Here is a 19,050-nt window from a genome sequence, read left to right as displayed (position 1 = left end):
GTGTTGGCACAGGTTGCAGTAAGAAATCGTCAACAATGGCACCAAAGCATTAATATAAAGCAGCATTCTTGTGGCTGTGTGAATTTATTGCTTGTGAAGGGTGACTCACTGATAGCTGTGGAGACTGAGATCCTCTGTTCATCCATAAAAGAGGGAAGACAAACAAGTCTCCCACTCTGCACTCCCCACAGCGCGTTTCCTTTCGCAAGGACTGGCGTCAGAGGTAAGAGGAGACACCAAAGGACATGCAGGCCAGCGAGCAGATTCATAATGGGGGTACAAAGCAGCCTGCTCCTTCCACAGAGGTGCCCCCTGATTCAGCAGGCAGCCCGTGGCACTCAGGCACTCCTGAAACACTCGCTGGATGTGGCTCAGGTGCCTTACGCCGCTCACACACACCGGAGCTGCTGTGGCTTCTCCTCCTCGTCCAGTGTGGTCCGTCTGTTTATTTGGGAATAGCTGCTGGACAGACAAGCAGCAATCACCTCCTGTCCATTGCTGGGAAGCTTGCAGGAGTGTGAGCCAGAGTAACGTGCAGGGCTGCTCAGCCCGGCTGTATTACTGTGCGCACAAGCAACTGTGCAAGGGTTTGCGTGTCTGCAGCACAGCGAATTCCACCACCCTCTCAGGGAACAACATCCTTATTTTTAAGCTCTCTGCAGGCTTAGTGTAACATGCTGTGCTGTTGGGCTTCCCCGGACGCAAAGCTGCTGCCGTTCTGTAGCTCCCATTCCTGCACATGGCCAGAACTTTCCCTTCACTCTCTCCATGTAAAGACAGGGGCTCGCCGGGGCTGGGGCTGTACCTTTGAAGTGACTCTCACAGGACATTACAAATCTCCCTGGAAATCTGCCACAAATGCTAGTTTATTTTTAAAGGTTTTACTTTTTGTCTTAAGAGCAACAGCTTGTCTGCAGTCCTGGAAACACCATTAGGGGTCTGTGTGACTCAATTTATGACTCAGGAAACTGCTTATTCTGTCTTTCAAAGCACCACATTTTTAGTTCCAGACTTCAGTCAAATTGAAGTCAGATCAAACTGATTTTTTCCCCTCTCTGAGTAATTTAATTAGTCTGCACATCTGAGAAAAAAAAAAAAAAAAAAAAAAAAAAAAAGGAAGAAAAAACAAATCCTCACATGTTACAACAAACATCCACTTGGTTACTTGCTGGACATAGAGATAACATGGTTATTTATCCCATGTCTCACTTCTGACAGTCAAAGCTGCTCTTCACACCAGTTGCGGGGTACCTGTGGGCATTTTGGGGGTACACGTGTCCGCAAATATGCTGTGCAGCTGTGTCCTGACATCATGCTCAGACGTCCTGCCTCACCACAAGCAACACCTCCTGGAGCACAGCTACTGCACAACCTCAGCACTTTGGGCTGTGTAAATCCGTCCCGAGACCAGACCAGACAACACAGCAAACTCACTTCAGTACAAGAAACATGTCATTGCCCAGCCTCCCGTTCATAAAGCAGCTTGAACAGCATGGTTTTGCTTTAGCAGGTTGCTCTCCCTCCCCATGACCCACGCTCTCCCTTGAATATAGCTGACTTAGTTGGATGTAACTTTGTAGTTTTCATCCTTCCCTTTCTACCTAAGACAATTTCCATGACATCATGTTCTTGAAAGTGGATATTCCCCTCCAGCTGAAGATGTCCAAAGTTAAAACCCTGATTTTACTGTCAGTCCCAGTGTGGGCTTTGCACTGAGATTCTCACCAGCTACCAGGACCTCATAGATGCAAAGGCAGAAAGGTTTCTCATGCTTTGTGCCCTTCTCAGTCTACAGACTCATGCTAGCAAAAATTTGCAAGGTATAATAAGAAAAGCCCATTTGCTGACCTAGTGGCTTGTTCACCCAGAAAACCCATCAGCTTTAGGGTTTGGAGGGTGAAGCTTCCTTGGTAGTCCTGGCCTCCTCGGGGCGAGGGGGCTCAGGGCCACAGGGGCTTTGCAGTTCTCCCATCCAGCCCCAAGGCTGCTGGACTTTGTTTCATAACCAGCACTGAAAAGCCAGGCCTGAGGGTCTAACTTAAGATGGGGGCGAGGGGTAGCTGCTTTTCTTGTTTTATAATAGCAGTATGTTAGTATAATATATGCATATAAATGCTAATAAATTGCATACAAAATTAAATTAACTGCTGACTGTGAGAAAGCTTGCACAGCTCCTGAGCGGCAAAGCCATTGATTGAGATCGTTTCCATCCAGTACCAACAACGCACTTGCACCACATCAACACACTTTCTGTACGGAGCACACAACTTGCAGGAAACCTGCTTTAAAAGTACCGTTTTTAGAACCACCTCTGAGCAGCAACCCCCTCCCTTTCGGTTCAGGCAGCTTCTCTCTCTCTCTCTCTCTGTCTCTTTTTTTAAACAAGAAATCTGCCAAGTACAGAAATGAAGGAAGAGAAACCTTTCCTTTCACCTCCCCCAGGCTAAAATATTTTAGAAACCTGCACCAGTGACCTGGAGTAACTTTTTTATATGACTGTAGCAGAGAGCAGAGTTTGGGGAAGGCATGAGGTGATGTTCTTGGGAGAGCAGAGGATGGGGTGATGCTGTAATCGAAAGGGTGAGGAATGAGAAACTCTTTTCGCAGTAGGAAGGCAATTAAAAGCAGGAGGCCAATGCACACTGCAGGCCTGAAGTTGCTTCCCCTTGCCTGACTGAAGGAAAATAAACTGCTGGAAGGAGAGGATGTAAGACTGTGGTAGGGAAAAGCCCTGGCTTTGCTCCCTGCTGCTCTCTTACAACGATGCTGGAGAGGGTAACAGGGGGGTTTGGCTTTTTCTGACTCGCCAGCACACGGTCACAGCCCTCAGTACCCAGGAGCAGCCCAGGACCTTTCATTGCACCCAAGCAATGCACCTGTGTTACGAAAAGCAGTCACATTTTCCATCACCAAGGGGTGCCGGTACGAATCCTGCCAGCTCTTCTGGCTGCTTCCCCCTGCTCCAACACCATCGCCTCTGTCTGGAATAGGCATTAAGGGATGAAAACGAAGGGAAAAAAATTAAGCTGAATAGGAGGAAAATTTGCTACCATATAGCCTATTTAGACTGCAAACTTGTCTCCCAGGGGAAGTGGTAGGAAGCACCATAGCTTGAGTCATTTAAAACTACACAGGACAAAACGATCAAGAAGGCAGAGTAGGAAACTATCCTGCCCTGGCAGCAGCGGAGGTTGGCTCACTGCAGATGATGCTGGTGCTGAGTTTCCAAGCGGCTATGAAAACATGACGAGGCCAAGAGGAAAACATCCACTCTGGGCTTTTAAAAACAGAGCAGCTGAAGCCTCCTGATAATTCCCAATGACTCTTTTTTTTTTTTTTCCTTTTTTTTTTTTTTTTTTCTGGCTAACCTTGCCTGTGCAAACTGCAGCCCACACCTCAGCTGCTCATTGGAAAACCAAACAAAAACACAAGTGTGAAATTCTGAGCTGTACACTTAATAACTGACCGGGTGGGAGTCATCCAGCCCTTGAGTCAGGGCTTTTGCTGGGGCTTGCAAAAAGCATTTCCCGGGTGAGTCTGCTGCCCTGGCCTCCAGGGGATAGACCCCCATCACATCCTGCTCTGACAGTAGTACCTGGGTCCTGCTAACGCTTGGTGCTACTTAAGACAGGGAGGAAAGTTTGGGATCTAGGTGAAGGTCTCACTCAAGCTTGAGATTTTTTTCTTCTACTTTGGTGGAAAGAAATTTAATGTGACATTAAATTATACATAAAATACTTGGAATTTTGTTACAGTTTGGTGCAACCTGAAGTGGAATTTAAAAGAAGAGTTGGTTTTGACCACTTTCAATGTTTTTCAGAGAGCTCTCATCGTGCAGCTCGGCTTTAACTCTCTGCTTTGCACGAACTTCCCGTATGACTTTGCAGAAGGCAGTTATCCCCTCTGTCTCACTTCCCCTTCAGTGCAACAGGAGGTGGTGGGTCCCCGCCTGCCACTCGCTGTCTGTCCATCTCACTCAGGTTTACCAGCACGGCGAGACCTACAGCCCTTTTCAACACTTCCCAGCTGCACAGGGGACAGACTCCCGGGCTCATCAACCCCCATCTCCACAGAGTCGAGGGGAAAGGAGTGAAACCCCTTGCAAGGAAATAAGCAGGTGTTTATTCCCCTGCCCCATCATCCACCCCCACTACGCCTCTGCTCGAGCTCCTTGGCTGCAGACCCAGTGTCCACAACCAGTGGTGCGTACCACAGCCTTTGCATCCCCGCTCCCCCTGGACCATGCCTTCTCCTGAGCATCCCCTTGGAGACCCAGCACAGGCTCCATCTACCCCAATACCCATCCTTCATGAAGTAATAACATAATTAGTGCATACTCTAAATAGCAAGTGAGCACATGCTGTTGAGCCAAATGAGCAGGCTCTAGTGATTATGGCATGATAATTAATGGTTACGAACAGGGTAGGCTTAGGGAGCAAGATGAAGTTTCACTGTCTTAGGACATCAAACAGACACATACATAAAAAGAGCCACTGGTCCAAAAAAATATAAATCTGATGATGGTAATTGAGAGGCAGATGCACAACTCTCAGAGGGAAAGTTGGTCGTGTGTGCATTGAATAACAGGCAATTATCAGCGGTTTTACTGTTTGCCCTGAAGAACGTAGAAGAGCATCAACTGGAAATTTGATCTACAAGAGGAAAAATGCTCCCTCATTTTCAATCCTTTGAAAATGTCCAGTTTGTTTCCTCGGTTAAGTTTGTTGTGAAGAGTGAAGGAAAATTTTTCTCATCTGCCTCCGTGGACGTGCAGTTACCTGGTGCGAACTTTTTTTGACCAGATGGCCAGAAACCCAAGGGACAAACACTAGGGCTGAGGCATGAGTGAGAGATCATCCACACATCCCTGCTCATGAAACCACTGTCCGCAGCAGGACGTGACCCCTGCTGGGGTGGCACCATGCTCCAAGCAGTAGGGGGAAAGCACGGGGATCATTTTTGGGCTGCTGGGTCCCACACCAACACGGCACTGCTACCTAACAAGCAGCACAACAAAACCCCTTTGGCTTCACACCATGAAACGTGAAGTTATTCACCATACCTGGCACCTGAGCTCTCTACCCTAAAGGAAGACCAAGGTATGAAAGCCACGATTATTCATGTTTAAGCACTGGCCTGTGAAATAAACATAAAGGGTGTTTACCACGAAGTGTTACAACAAATAAAATATTTAAAGAAACCTGTTTCTCAGCCAAATGATTCTGTTGCTCCCTTTGGTATTTACTCTGCTAACTTTTGAAGTTCAAATTAATATTTATATTCAAGCTATTAATGCAAATAGAAATCAATCCATCTTTCTCGACGTTTTCTACAGAATATATTGCTGCTGTTATATCGACCCTACAAGTATTATAATTTCTTTTAAAGTTGCAAGGTGCTCAGTGATGGGGATTACAGCTTGAGATGGTGCCTCAACTAAAAACCCCAGGGAGAACATATACTGGGATTCATTTGCTTCTAACCTCAGGCAAACCATCTTCTTTGGGATTTTTTAGTAATCTCTCCCTGAAATTTTTCCCCTTTCTCTTTATTGTAATCGGTAGATCAGAATGTTTTTTTTTTTTTTTTTTTTTTTCTTAAACATACTTCAAGTGGTTTAAATTGGGTGTATCCTTTTACTAAAGAACATACTGATTTTCAGGGGATTACAAGTGGTCAAAAATAGAGAAAAGTTTCACAAAACATCTGAAATATGTTGAAACAGAACATCTGGGCACCCTCAACACTAGATTAAAAAAGCAATTTATATCTTAAAGTTTTACTTTCTCCCTCCAGTTTTCCCCCTTCTGTTGAGTGTAAGAAACTGAATGAGTTCTTAATTCATTTCTCTCATTTTTATTTTTTTTTCTTTTAGTATCTTGTCAGTTTGCTAAAATTCCCAAAACTTTGAGAAGGTACAGATTAATTAAAGCAGACCTGCATCTCTGTCTCTAGGACCATAGATTTCTAAAATTCTTCAGTGTAAAGTCTGAGGGAAAAAAAAGAAAAAGAGAGAGAGAGAAAAAAAGAAGAGCTGGCAAGCTCCAATCACTGGATTTTGTGTGGGTGTGTGGAGGAATTAAGTGGATGAAAAATCGTTATGTAAAATTCCACAGAAAGTGAACCCCCCCCAAGACACTGACTAGTCTTTTGGCTAGTCTTAATAAATAAATAAATAAATAAATAAAAATAAACAAACAAACAACAACAACAACACTCAATTCATGACATATAATGAAAAATGAATAAATATATTTAGGATATTTTTAGCGTTATTTTTTTTTTCACAGAAGTCAAACAGTTGTACATTTATTTGAAGCTAGACAGTCTTTGGGATCCTTGAAGCCACCATTTCCTATGCAGCTACCATTTCTAAGGAGCTGGGCTCAAGAAAGGAGGCTTTTCTACTAAACAAATGGAATACTTTTTTCATTGCCTGACATGAAATTTCATTATATGTTCATATCTCCAAAGAGGACACATCCGTTCAAGAACTCATCAATTTATTTGAGAAAAAAAAACAGAAGTTCCTTAAGAAAAGTCATGGAGGACAGATTGAGCTGAAGAAATCCTACCAGCTTTGTAAATCCTTAGCACCACCTATTTCAGGGGTTTATGTTTTTCATACAATGCATCATTTAAGTCATAGTCAGCTGCGTGTGTCAAAAGTTTTGAAAGCCTTATGCAAGTTTTTGGCAGGAAAACAAACAAACAAAAACAAAAACAAAACAAAACAAAAAAAAACTATCCAGGTCAGGGAAAGCATATCATGTTTGCTGTGTTTCTCATGTTTTCCTTAAGTACCTGCGGGTTGCCTTTCTGTAGGAAGCAATATGGGACCAGCTGGATTTTAGGTGGGACCCTGTTTGGCTATTTTTCCACATTATGAGGCTCTTGCATCTTTAATCAGAGACTACACAAAGTACTAACTAACTAATACTAACTAATACTAACTAATATTTAAAACTCCTTGCTAATACCAATGATCAAAGTGCATAAAATCAAAGTCTAGTCCAGTCATTCTTCTCAGCTTGCTTACAAATTATCTCTTCTTCTCCACTTAACATAGATATATATTTTTTTTTTTCTTGACTCTTAAATAAACTCTTTTGAAAGCCACACAAGTGATCTGGACCCTTTTCCCCTCAGAAGCTTAATGATCCTAAAGAGCAGCTGGCCTGTAACATGAGTCTTGCTTGGAGAACTGCCTTTGTGTGCATCATGCAGCTAAAGAGTAGGTTATTGGATGTCCTTTGGCAGGTGCTACTGGATTAAGGGGGCCATGCACAAGCTCTGAATTGGGGCTTTTTTTTTTTTTTTGTACTACTTAAGTAAATATTCTCTACTGTATGTATTCATATTTCATTAAAAATTATATACCAGTTTTGTTTTCTGGAATGCAGTTGAGAAATAACAGATTTTCACTCTGAATACATTCCATGACACTGTACTGTCAATTCCCCTGAGGACTGAGCAAAAACATCTTCAAATCTGTGCTGACACAACAGTTGGTTTTGACAGGAGCCATTGTATTCAAAGGGGGCTATAGCAAAATAAGGGACACTGCTTCATTTCTGCTGCCTGGAGCCAAGGGAAATGGACTGAAAGCAGTAGCTCAGCTCTGATGAATATAGGATGACATTTTTTGTACTGGCTAGGACGTTGTGGCATTGGAGTGGTAGAATACTGGGAACTAGTCTCCTGTCAGTACAAGCATGCAAAACCCATACCCCAGGACTTGTATACTGAAAGCTCACTAAGAGTCCTGTATTCACAGAAAAGACCAAACTTTCTGTGTAGCTGAAGAGATGCGGTAGGAGGAAACTTGCAGGAGGACCCTTTCCCTCGCAGCCAGGAGCAGGCAGACCTGCTCTTTCAGGCTTCCCACTTCAAAGCAGCAAAAGCCCTGAAGGGAATTTTTGTGCTGGAGATGCTGAGAGGAAAGGTGTGCCCCCAATCCCTGCCAGTCCCAGGGTCCTTCTACAGCTGCTTCCCCCCTCTTCTTCTCCCCACTTTTTCAATTTTTGCTTCCCCTCTTCTGCTGTTATCCCTTTTCCCCTAAAACTGTGCTCCTCTTGCCTCCTACCCTCTGTGGTTTCTTCTTGCCCCTACAAAGCCCCCTCTGATTTTCTTTGTGGTTTTACTTCCTTCTGCTCTCCCTCTTCCCAAGGGAGCAGCTTTGCCCAAGCTACCTCATCCAGCCACTACCACGTGCCTTTTTATAGCTCTGGTTTTATAACTTTTTTGTCTGCTCTAGACACAGAATCTGAAGAGCTGAATTTGAAGACTTGACCTGAAGAGGCAGGGGCAAATTCATAAGTGGAGGAGTCACATCAGTATTGCTGATCCTCCAAAACTCTCTCCAGTGTGAGCTTCACAGCTATTTGTTGTTCTTATACCAAACATATTGTTTGCATTAGGGAAAGAATTATTTCATACCGATAAGAAAAGATAGCTAATTCAGCATAATAGGAAAACCTCTTCATAAAGGTCGGAGAGATTTTTTGTTTGCTTGTTCTAAAATAGGAATAGGAGCATTTAGCTTTACAGCCATCCATCTTTACTTCTTTTATGCCTGTCTCTGCCTATAAACATTTGACCCTCCCCTGTACCAGCTGCACCATTTTACTTGGGAGTGAGTGCACAGAAGAAGGGAGCTCGTACCAGCACCTCCCAACAAAGCCAACGCACCTGTCCCTAAGGCAAATGAGGCCGCTCCCTGGCAGTTTCCTCCCATACAACAGGAGAGACGTTCTCTTACTCAGGAGATGCCATCAGATCGATTATTCCAGGACACAAGACCTCCAGGGACCCTTCCCCTAAGGCAAACTGTGCCAGCAGGAGGGTGAATCACGAGATCCCCTTTGCAGAGCCACCCAGGCACCTGCAGCACTCGCCTGCAGTGCAGCACGAAGCAAAGTGCAGCTCCAGGTGCTCCCTGCCTTGCACATCAGTGAGCTTTCTGGAGGCTGTTTCACCATAATTCACAGAATCCAGGCACTTGCATTGCACGTACTCTTTAAAATACATGCTCTAGCTCTGAGACAGCAAAACATTACACGTGTTTAATACTGGCATCTATCCTTTAGCTAGTCCTGGAAGGGAGCAGACCTATTTTTGACAGTAGCTCAAGTTAACAAATAATGGCTTTTGTGGTTGTCTGAGTGGAAAACCCTTATCAGGAGAAAGCTATTTGTGTTGCAAATTAGATGCTAGGGAATAGACAACGAACCACCCTATGGTCTGTTTGAAAACCTGCTGATAGAAGTTCACAGTTGATGCCCAGGCAATTTTTCTATTGGGCACCAGAAATATCAAACAACAGCTGTGAGTTTTTCCCTCCAGCTTAAACTGGAAGCTCTGATCTGAACTTGCCAACTTGAACCCCTGAAGCTGAACACACCCCTTGGAGTGCAGGAGTTTGGTTAGATCCAGGAACCCTTTTAGGACAATACTTCTACATGAAACAAAACTGCAGTCCAAACAGCACACCTTGGCCAAAACCAGAGACAGCTGCCCCCTGCTTACAGAGGGCTTTGGTTGAACTCTAGTGTTTTAAGAACTGCCACTATTTTATCCTAACCCAGCTCTATTACTGAAATTATGTGAAGAAATGATTTCCAGAAAAAAGATTAAAATAAAATAAAATAAAACAAAATAAAATAAAATAAAACAAAATAAAATAAAATAAAATAAAATAAAATAAAATAAAATAAAATAAAATAAAATAAAATAAAATAAAATAAAATAAAATAAAATAAAATAAAATAAAATAAAATAAAATAAAATAAAACAAAACATGCTCCATTCAGGGAAGTCCCATACACAAGCACAGGCACGAGCCTTTCCCATGCACCACCAGTTCTCTAGCCCAGCCTCCTGCACAGCTGCTGGTTTTGGGAGGTGAGGGGTGGCACCACTGCAATTCTTTGTTGCTCTGTCAGATGCAAAAAAAAAAGACGTGTTGGGCCTAAGACAAAATAAATCTGAAATACTGTTGGAAGAAATGAGGTCAGCGAGCGCTATCTGCGGCCTAGCAGAGTGCCCCATATACCTCCACTCTGCCTATCGTCAGCAACCAAGGAATGATTGTGGTGGAATTAGTGGTGTACGTGGCTTTTGCCTTCCCACAAGAGAAAACCTAATGCTTTTTGCAGCTTCACTTTCTATGAAACTCATTGGGGCAAGCAGCATTGCATTCACACTTCTGGTAATTACCAGATGAAATCAAAGCTAATCACAGCACCATGAAGTCAAAGCCGCCGACTACGGTTGTCTTCTAAGGAGCAGCCTCCTCCACTGATAGAGAGGGTGAACAAAAGCAAACTGAACTGATGCTAGCAAGAGATAAAGACGCCAGCGGGCTGGTTTAGGGGAGGGCAGAGGTACCAGGTACTGACTCATGGCACGCCAAATGTATTGCCCTGCACCAGGCCCCAGGGAAAAGCCAGTGGCTATTAGCAGTACCCACAGGCAGCCTGGTCACTTCATTGCTGCAGGAAAGACCAAGGATTGCCCTGGAACCAGAGTGAAAATGGGGAAAGAATCCCTTGCTTTGCCTCGCTAACTCTGCAGCACCTGGCACATGGTGCCATGCCTCTGATCCCCATACAGAAACGGCTCGTTGCCTGCCTTCTAGCATCAAAGGGCTCAGCCTGTCCTGCCCCTGCTGTTACCCAACTGCTTACCAGGCTTCCAAGCAAACATCTCTACCCTCCCTCCTTCCCTGTACACCTGCTGTGCTGTCCCACTCCCTGCTCCGAGTCCTCCTTTGCTGTGGTACCCACAAAAGCTTGGCACCAGCCGCTGCTGCGCCAGAGCACTGACTGAGCTGGCAGCCCGCCCCACCTGCCTGCACGTCCATTTGTTGTCTCTGGGCTGGTTTTTGTTTTCTCTTCTAACCCAGAAGCTGTCTGAGGCAGGGATGCTTTCTTTTATCTGCTCTTATGCAGCACCTAGCTCAACGAGGAATCTTGCTCCCCTCCTAGGCTCTGACTTCAGAATAATGTGATTATATTGCCTGCTCTGATTTTTGGAGGGTAGGTGCAAATGAGAAGGAAGGGGCAAAGGGAAGAAGCACATTAGAGTACTCAGGGTTTTGTGAGAGCATCAGCCCAGCAGGGGGACAGCAATGGCACTGCCAGGAGGACAACCTCCCTGGCCTGCCTGGCCTCCTCCCAGACCTTCCCTCCCCTCCCCACCAGCAGCTCTGTGCTGTGCCCCCCTGTACCTCCACACACCCTCAGGGAGGGGACACTGCCACCCACTCCAGACAGAGATGAAGAGGCAGCTGGAGAGGAGCTGGCTTCTGAGGACAGCCGAGAGAGCTAGTGCATGGATGAGCAATGCAGACGTGGCACGGTGAGCACATCCTGCAAGCACTCAGAGGGTGTCAAACACAGGAGGGGTATTATTTAGGGTGTAAAGGAGGTAAAGCACAGTGTGTGTACACATAATGCATGGACATGCCTAAATGTACACATCATGCACGCAGTTGTGCATATTGCATGCTGCACCTGTATATTGCATGCTGCTAACACACACACTCATAATAGTCTACAGGAACTAGGCAACCTAGATGAAAAGAAGAGAAACTTGCTGAATGCTCTGGAAAAATCCCTAACCATACGTTCTCCTAGCAAATGACCTAGGGGAAGGGATGAAAAGCATCCCTATTCACCATTCAGAACTGATTGAAATGAGTACACTACAGCTCTTAACTTTTACCTCAGTAAAAGCTTTGACTGGATAACCTGGAAGCTTGTCTTCTCCGCTCTTTATCTCTGAGATGACATGAGAGGCTCCAACAAGCCATGCACCAAAAGGCCAACTTTTGTGCCAGAAAGCAAGCAAGAAAGATACCACCATTTATTATGCCATAGCAGTGCCATAGCCTTGGACGGATGGGGGTTTGGCACGCTCTGAGCAGCCAGGTGCAGGTCCCCATGGGGCTTTTTGGGTGCATAGGTTGGGGAGGGACAAGGCTGGGAGTGGTGAGCTACCAACGTGCTTTCTCTCCTGATTTCATATTCAAAGGCAAAGGAAGTAAGCCCAGGAAAGGTGCCACGACAGCTAGAGGAGCCCTTCTTAGCAACTTTTGATAATTGGCGCCAACAGCTAAGCAGGCTGCTCACTGCTTGCCCTGATCTCCAGGTATGTCCTCTGGCAAAGAAAGGAGACTTGGAAAAAGCAAATAAACTTTTGTACTCTAAAACAATACTTTTTTTCAAGAGAAACTAATGCAGATGGTTTACTAAATACAGAAGGTCATCTATGTTTCTATAATTTACCAATAAATAATGTGGGGAAATAAATTTCCTTGATTTTCTATCACTCAAAAAATGGACCAAAGCAGTAAATAAGATCAAGTCATTAGGTCTGATGCAGCAGCAGGTGCTGTCAAGCCTCAGCTCCATTTCCTCATCACAGCTTGCTGTGCTGAGGGTGCCACAGGAAGCCCCAAAGCCCTGAGAGCCACAGCTACTGAGGGAGTGGGATGTGCAGGCTACCTCAAAACCCACCAGTGGTGGCTCACCTTCATTCCCCTGAAGATCCCAGTTTCAAAGCTTGCTAGCACATGGTTATCAACAAAGTTTGGAGTCTGAGGTGTGGGGGAAAAATCTGTGGGGGTTTCACACTTACAAGGTGAAGAAAAATCACAAGCATTCCCAGAACTAGGGCACAGGGGAGATGGGGGTACACAACTGGGAAACACGTGCCCAAGGGGAGTGAGAGGGGACACAACCCATGGGCAGCACTGGCCATGGCACCTCCACGGGGGGATAACAGGGTGGGCATGGGCAGGGTGTGGCCTCGGAGCTGGACAGGATGGGGTGTCCCCAACGGGAGTGGGGCTCTGGCAGGGATCTGGCACTGTGAAGGATCAGAGAGGAAGTGCATGAGCTGGGAGGATCCCCGTGTTTGGGCTGAGGCGAGACGGGCTGCAGCAGGGATGGAAACGAAGAGACACAGGAGCATTTCTGCTGCAGCTGGAGAGAAGTAAAAGCATGGGTGGGGAGTAATAGCAGGGAGCGAGAGGTGACTGCAGACAGCATCGCCTGTCAGAGGGCTCTCCAACTTCCTCTGCCTGCTGCTGCGACTGACGTTAACTCTTGCTGAAACCGTTTTTATCTTTTCATTTCATTTCACGCTTCTCACAAGCAAAGTTTCGACAGTGCTGGTACAGCAAGGCCATGTGCTGTGCCCTTCGCCTTTTTTCCATTTGGTTTCTTGCTTGTAAATCCCCCGGAGCACTCTCCCATACATTCACACAGCTCCCAGCACAGCAAGGCTCAGCAGTGAAGTGCGGGAGCGAAAACAAAAAGGGCGAAGTCACAGGGAAAACTGTGAAATTCAAAAGTTAGTGGTTTGAGCTGCATTTGAAATTAATGTGCTGCCCACATTTTGTGGACATATTATTATTCTTTTTTTAAGAATTCATATTATTCATATTATTATTCTATATATTTTTTTTTAAGAACAATGTGCATTGATATTTTATTGAAACAATTTTCCAAATGATTTTTTTTTTTTTTTTCCTGAAAATTAGGCAAGCCCATCTTGTAGCAAATAAAAAAAAAAAAGGGGGGGGGTGAGGGGATTATGTGACTGATGCTGATAAGAGCGCTGGTCTAGTGGTTTTAAACTAGCATGTCCTGAGATATTTTGGGGTAGAAAGAACACTCTGATAATATTCACGAATTTTATGCAAAACTTGAGAAAAACACCGGTTCTGGTTAAAGAAAGAAAACTCCTTTTCTGCTAGCTTGAGCACATTGGTCAGGGATAAAGAACTGAAATTGATGTATGTTAGCGCATGGCTGATCCTTAATCTGAGGCGTCCATATCTGAGTACACTTAAACCATGGAAAGCCCCACAGGGAACGCCCCAGCTGCCTGCAGACGGAGGGGCACATGCCCAGCACCTTTGCAGCCCGTGCAACCATGAGTTTGCACCTTGAAAGCCTGACACAGGCTGAGCCGTGCAGGCGCGAGCAGCACCACGTACGCAGCCATGCACAACATCGGGGCTCCCGGTGCTGCACGCAGAAACCTCAGACATTTGCACCCACTTCGCCACCACAAAAAGGTTCCCACCAGAGCCGGCCATGGTGAGAAAGCCACATGTGGGCATTGCCAGGGTGCATGCCTGCACTGAGAGCCGCCGGCCCGCTGTGCCTCCTCGGATGGGGCAGCCCCTCGTGCTGTTCACAGCGAGGGGAAAAAGGAGAGAGCAACTGAAAAAATGTTCTAGAACCGAACAGCAAGAAACGGCAGGGCCAAAAAGCGCGAAACAGGAAAGTGGCAGTGACACTCGTTTTTTTGTCTTTTTTTTTTTTTTTTTCTTCTCCCCCTTGCGGCCCCCCCGGCAGGGACGGAACTGCTGCAAGCGCAGCACAGGCTGTTATCAGCCCCGCGCAGGGGCTGCGGTTTGCTCGCTCTCGCAACCCTCCTGCAACCGTCGCTTGTTTTTCGACAAACAGGATGCCTCCATTTCGGCTGACAGCTTCCCCGTAACTTGGGGGCGAGGGGCGGCCCCGCTCTGTCCTCTGGGAGAGAGGGCTCAGGTGCACCCCGGCAGGGCACGGGGGGTACAGGGACAGACCTATCTCCTTCCTGCAGCCCCCCGATGATGAGCAAAACAAGAAGTGTGCGGTACAGGCTTGGCCATGATGGAGAGGAAAGGCTGAGCTTCCATCTTGCCCACTTTTTTATTATTCCACCAAAAAATGAGTTATTAAGGAAATCCCTGTGAAACATTTAGGCACATCCAAGCTGCTCACCTCCTCTCTGATCTGCACAGCAGCCTGATATCCCATCGCATGGTGGCCGCGGGGATGGGGACACCACGGGTTCTTTTCTGTGCTGTCCCCCCTCACAGATGGGACCAGTCTAAGGGAGATGCTACCAGAGGAGTAACTGTCCTCATGGACAGCATCACCTGAGCCTGTGGCAGAGCCAGGGCTCCTAGTACCACTGCTGGGCAGCTCCCACTGCCCATTTTCTCCCAGCAACATCAAAAACCCTGCAGCACTCTTTGCTGCTTGGGCTCCTCAGGAAACACCTCCGGTTTTTCAAGGCTGCTTAGGCTGTCCTGTGGAGAAGCCTGTTGTCTCTGCAAGAAAGCAAGGTACCAGCAAGCCTGGGTTTCTACTCAGAAGTTAGATACAGGAAAAGCAAAACACTCTCTGACCCTGCTCTGATAATTGCCTGGCTGAGGGCGAGCCTCTCTGGCAGCAGAGGTGGAGCCCATGCCAACGGCAGCACAGGGGCTCTCCAACCTGTAAACTCTATGAGCACTGCCCAGTGCTGGGGCAGATTGACACAAGAGAAAGCAGAAAAAAAAAAAAATACAGCTCTAGAATGAAACTTTCAGAAAAAAAAAAAAAAAAAAAAAAAAAAAAAAAAAGCTTTCCTTTTGAAACACTTTCTGAAAAAAAAAAAAAAAGAAAAGAAAAGAAAAGAAACACTAAATTGCTGCAGAATTTCTTTGCACATTTCGCCGTCCCAGGACAGCAACCTCCAGCTTTCCTGGACTCCAGGAGATTCCTGGGGAGTCTCCAAGCAGTGATGTTTCCAGCTGGGCTGGTAGGGCTGAGCTGTACCCTGCTCCTGCTCTCCCTGCCCACAGTCGTCCCTGCTGTTCTGCAGGCACAGGAGGCACAGAGCATCGCTCAGTGCCAAGGGGGTGCTAAGCCAGGCTGAAGAAAACCCAAGCACGCCGCTTTTCCAGGAGTTGAGATTCTAATGAGCTGAACAAATGTTGTGTCACAAACAGTTTGTCAGCTAATCTTACTTCTTTTCCTGTTCCCAAACTGCCCACAAACAGCTCATAACGTGTCCAAGTTAGCCTGCTGCTCAGAAGTCATTGGAAAACATTTTTCCTGGATTTTCTTCATGGTTTGCTACTTGAGCTGGATGGCCCAGTTGTAGTTGGAGATGTACAATGTCTGGGCCCTGAGAGAATGAACACAATGCTAAGGTAACTTTCCGATGAAAGCATCGACTGGACCAAATTTAAGATTCAAAGTGAACAAGAGATCATTTTGTGCAGAGTCTGGCTCAGAACACTAAGTCAAAAAACCCGAGGTTCTGCTTCCACTCCTCTCCCCCAAGTCTCTGATATGACCACCCTTCCCTGGTTCTTCGTCCATGAAAATGAGGATCACGCTCTTCCCAGAGAGGTTTAAGCAGTTTCTGAAGATGCCTGCATTTGATTACTTTGTGTATCGCTGTAGCCCAGTGCTTGCCAAACTGAACTGCAAAGCCCTTTTATCAGCCTGCCTGTCTGTGGAGACAGAGCTTATGTGATAGCTTTCTCTTCTCTCTGTGCTTCTGCTAGCTTTCCTGGTTTGTGGGCCAACTTCAACTACATTTGATAGAGCAGAAGTGGTCTTAAATTCCTACAGCTTCCATGAAACACAGCAGCAGCAGAGGGCTCTTGGTGCTCCCAGCTGAAGGGTGCACCAGCATCCACCTAAGAGAGATTTTAGAGATTCCTCAAGAAGAGAAAAACCTTTGATCAGATTAAAGCCTTATCAGATGTTAGAGAATGCAGCCACAAGACCCACGTCTGTAGGAAACCAGTCTTCACCAGTTCTGCCTAGGACAGCATGTCTTGGCTTATTTAATGCACCTAAATAAACTTTCCTTGAATTTAGAAAGCAGGCTTCTTCCATCTGAAATTTTACCATAAACCCAGCATTTCCATGGAGAAGATTTTCAGTGGTTTTGCCCACTTTTAATTAAACAACCCCAAACAGCTTTTTGAAACTTCCCAGTGATGCACTGCTTGACCTGGAAAGAACACAATAAATTCTCCGGAGAATTTCCCACCGCTCTTCCACAGCCACGAGAGCTTTTTACCACATTACACTCGTTGTGGGGAACATTAACATGAGAGCATTTGGGTTTAAGAGAGTTAAAATATGCAGCGTAGTTACCCATGGCATTTGAGGCAGATCTCAGTCCATCCCTATCCTAAGGGCTTCCCCAGAAATCCAATAGTGACACGACAAGAACATTTATGATCACGTCACCAACATCTGCTGTGGCTTGAGACAGTGCTCAGTATACTCCAGTTCCAGTTGTCATCCAAGTAACAACACTAAAAAAGGGCTGTATTAGCAGCACGATTAGAGTTTTTTATCTATTGTAAGGCACACTTAAATGTAATGGTGCAGTAAGATGAAGGAAAAAGATGAAAGAAAAAAGAAATCCTGCAGGTATTATCTGTAGCACTTGAGCCAGTCTTTTAACTTAATATCCTCATCACTTTTGCCCTGTCACAGTATTGTTTGCATCAGAATCCTGACACATGCTGCCTACCAAGTTTCACATTTATTAGTATCTTCTAAACATGAAAATATAAGAGGCTAAGAAACTACTCCAGAAATCCTTCTCTTCTTCCTATATTTCTTCTCTCTCTCATGCCCCAAACCCACCTTCTATCTTTGCACGATCCCTTTCTGACCTTCTGTATCAGCTGGAAAGGGCTGAGCTTGCAGACAGGAATGATCAAAGGGAGCCTGTGCCAGGTGTGAGGCGCAGAAGCACGGCTGCTTTTGGCCACCTGTATCCACCTAATTCTTACCAAAGCAGGAAGCTACCAGTGAAGAAAAGGTCAATGATTTAATAAGCAGGTAGGATGACTGCATGAACAACGGGGGACTTAGTTCAAACGCTGAGCTTCTTAAAAAATGAACAAATGCCCGTGGATTGTTCTCAGAGCACGGACTGTGGGAGTGACCGATGTCGCATTATTCTGGCTGTGGCTGGCTAGCAAAGGCAGTGCTCAGCACCTGGGTCTCTGATGTCAGCAGCTGGGGCTGCCGTCTCTGTCACCCACTGATCCCCCAAAATCTCATCACATCAGCTACAACCGATTGCAGTATGCCCTAGTCATGCTGGAGAACGCAGTTCCCAGTGGAAGTTGCCCTAAATCCCAGAGGTTTGCTGAGTAAAAGCAGCTTTGCTGGTATAAGGGCTAAAGGAGGCGCGCTGCTTCTACCACATAACAAAATACAACAAAATACTTCTTCCCATTCCTGCTCTGTTCCTGACTTTCTTGCCCTCCTTTCTGTGGTGGCTTCTGTTAAGAAATGCTTGGCAGAGTTTTTATACTTATTTTTATTTATTTTTTTTGTCCTTACTCCTTGGAAATGAAGCATGAGATTCAGTATTTTTTCTCTTTCACTGTATGATAACTGAAGGCATTTTGGTCTCCAGCTTCCAAAAAGAAAGCTAGTAGCACAGTTAGCAATGTAAGTCATGCAGTAGAAATGTTTGGGTTAATTTGTTCATGGCAAATGTTGCAAACAGCAGCATTTTATAAAAACCTCAATGACAAGGTAGTTTGTTTTCTCACCAAGTAAAAATAAGTGAGGGAAACTTTGCTACAGCTAATTATCTCCTAAAATAGGACAGCTAATGTTTTTATATAGGATATTTTCCTAAATCTGATTTCAATCCCTCTTTGAACAGCAGTTTCAGACAAGGGTTGCCTTAATGCTGCCTGCATTTCCCGCAGGAAAAAAATAATAATCCAGCAAGGCCTTGCAACAAGAGGGGCTGAGTCTTGAACACATGAAGAACTCCAGGCAGAAAATAACTAAGGGAAGGGTGAAAAGATTTTCTCTGAAAATCAACTGGATTCTGGCAACCATTTCCTGATGAATCACGTTTTGTATGTTGTTTTACAAGTACCCCTGTGTCCACAAGTTGGACCTTCAGAGCAGGCTGCAGTTTTGGGCAGGAATGATCCCTCACTAGTTTAAGTCTTGTACTGGGAAAAACCTACCCGGCTGGTCCATGCGCTGCCCCATCAGAAGCTGCATGACTGCAGCAAGGAGTTGCTCCTGGGGACATGGGGGGATAGGAGGCACTGTTCATGAACAGAGGCTTGGAAGGATTTGCTGAAGAAATTAGCAAAGAGTATTGACAGACTGTCTGATGAGGAGAGGATAACTCATAAACTGTGGATGAAAATGGTGTTGAAAAACTGTTTACTGTCTTTCTTTGCTTTCCCCAGTAAAACATGAACCTAAATCA

General features: G+C 45.5%; 1 protein-coding gene across 5 annotated transcripts in view; it reads right to left on the bottom strand.

Moving 5' to 3' along the window:
* RUNX1 (RUNX family transcription factor 1) overlaps positions 1–19,050 on the bottom strand; it is a 156,205-nt gene that overhangs the window by 127,543 nt on the left and 9,612 nt on the right. The gene's annotated exons all lie outside the window — the stretch shown is intronic.

The sequence above is a fragment of the Anas acuta genome, chromosome 1 (assembly GCF_963932015.1).
Source record: "Anas acuta chromosome 1, bAnaAcu1.1, whole genome shotgun sequence".
NCBI lineage: Eukaryota > Metazoa > Chordata > Aves > Anseriformes > Anatidae > Anas > Anas acuta.
The sequence above is the reverse complement of the archived record's forward strand: the minus strand, read 5'-3'. Positions and strand labels throughout refer to the sequence as shown.